Genomic DNA, 2,408 nt, shown 5'->3' with positions numbered 1-2,408 from the left:
CCAATATTAGGTACCTTGGTTTATACGTTACGTAGCTTTAGTTGATGAAATTAAAAGGGGCATTAATTGTAAGTTAAAATTTCGGGGTTGCAGGTGTTAGTTAAGTAGAATTAAGAAGTATGTATAATCTTCACTAGTCAGAGAAAGAGTAGCAATTTGACTAGAAACTCTGGAGAATAATGAAGTTCCAAAAAGTACAATAGCATTTGAGAAGAAAGTAATGTATAGGACTAGAGTGCATAGAACGGAATGAAGAAATGTTACATGGGCTTCATGTGATCGCAAGATAACCATCAAGTTAAACAGTAAGTTCGAAAATGGTTGCTAGACTATTTATGCTTTACTGGACTAAATATTGGAATGTTAATAGACAATAATATGTCTATAGGATGAATGCAACAGAAATGAGGATGTTAAGATAGATGTGTTGCCATGCTATAGTAGAATAAAATAGAAAATGATGATATACACAACAAAGAGAGGTGTCACAAGTTGAGTTACATTGAGGCAAGTACTACTCTGGTGGTTAGGTCAGTTCTTGCATAAATATAAAGGAGTCATGTTAACAATTAATGGTCTCTCCCTGCTACTTTATATAAATAATTTTAGAGCCTAGAACATGTTATGAAAGGGAGAGGCAGACTAGAATTAATATGGCCTAATGAGGTTGGATTTTTTTATGTCAATGGACATTTCAGTAGTTGTAGAATTGGGTTGACATAATGGCAAATAGTGATTCATGTAACCAATCCCTAGATGAATGTTCATTTTCATTTGCACTATAGCGTCGACTAGTCAAATTCAGAGGCCAAAAAGATTAACTTGGAAGGTGAACTTGTTTTATAGCATTGCTACATGATTTATCTTTTAGCTGAATATGCAAGGTTTTTTTTCTAAATTGTGTTGTAGCTCCCTGCAAATGATTAACCCCTGTTTTCTCTTCCTGCATATATTGGCCAACTAAATATCTTCATTTGTTGCCATCATTCACAACTTAGAAGATGCTTGGTTGTATATATGTGACTTGAATTATCTAGATGATGACACCCAACTTTATTCACTCTGTGCAGTGATCTTTCTTACAATAATTTTACTTTGCAAAGCCCAGAGCAACTTACCTGTCAAGAGAACACGTTAGAAAATTTATTTATTTTGTCTTCTATGATTTAGTTAGCATGCAATTTCTATGATGTTTATAACGTCTTGTTCCTGCCTAATTTTCTTTTGTAGAATCAGAATGTTAACTTGTTCAAAAGCTCATTGACATCGAACATGAGGTAAGATGCATTTCCTTTTTTCTGATCTTAGTAAATTTACTGGCCTGTACTGAAAAGAAAGCTAGTTACAAAACAGTTTTATCAGGGAATGAACATCTTATAATTATTGTTTTCATGCTCTACCTGCAACAGACAGCGGATGCTTTCTTGTACAAAGGATGTAGCCTGCCCTACATGTATGTATGTTCTCTTTATTTCTTTTATACGGTTAAGTAGACTTTTGTCTTGCCATTGACATTATGTGTAATTAGTTTTGGTTCTGACATTCTTATGATGTCAATACTATTGATGCTAATTATGCATGGTTCTCTAGCAATGATATATACCAGAACCAAAAATGGCTGACATAAAAATTTGCATAGGCTCCATGTATAACCAATTTTGTGAAAGAAATTTATTTTCATATCATTTCACAATTCTGTTTAATCAATTGTAGAAAAACAGAATTGGATTAGCTTTTTAAGGAAAATAGTAAAATTGAGGACCCTTAACATGAATTATTGCTTTACTTTTATTTCAACATCATCAAAATGAATTTTTCATTCTTCTCTTTTACGCTCTGCAACTTCAATGTACCAGGGATCCATTTTCATCTTATGAACTTACTGTATTTTATGAGGAACTACCACTAGAAACTTCGTGATTATTTGGTAGTACATTTAAGTGTTTATAAGCTATTAATAACAAGTATGTAATAAGTTGTCGATCTTATAAAATGTGTAGATAAAAATTATGTTCGATTAACTTAATAAAAAGTTAAGTTTTGCCAAACGTGCACTCTTCATTGTATCTCACTCCTCATAGATTCGTATCTTGCCCAAAATACCGAAGTTATGCTGAGCCTTAAATATGTCATATTTTTTGTTTTGGCCCTAAAGTTATTAACCTTGAAGGAATATTTTGTTTGGAAATCTCTTTCACAATTGTGTATGCACTTGATTTTTTTTGGTGCATTTGCAGTTTATTTAAGCTTTTCAGTTACTTACCATTATTTTGTTAAAGCTTAATTGTGGTGGGAATGATATGACTGTAGAAGAAATTTAGTTTACCATTACTTACTTTATCAAGAAAATAATTTTTGTGGTAGATCAGTGTTCTTTACATGTTAATTGTGGTGGGAATGATATGACT

At 32.1% G+C, this 2,408-nt stretch overlaps 1 pseudogene; it reads left to right on the top strand.

The window, feature by feature from the left end:
• Positions 1-14: 14 nt before the first annotated feature.
• Positions 15-2,408, top strand: part of LOC111373702 — a 10,948-nt pseudogene continuing 8,554 nt past the window's right edge.

Source organism: Olea europaea, unplaced genomic scaffold, assembly GCF_002742605.1.
Source record: "Olea europaea var. sylvestris unplaced genomic scaffold, O_europaea_v1 scaffold1154, whole genome shotgun sequence".
In the NCBI taxonomy this organism is placed as follows: Eukaryota; Viridiplantae; Streptophyta; class Magnoliopsida; order Lamiales; family Oleaceae; genus Olea; species Olea europaea.
Note: the sequence above shows the minus strand (reverse complement) of the source record. Positions and strands in the feature narration are given on the sequence as shown.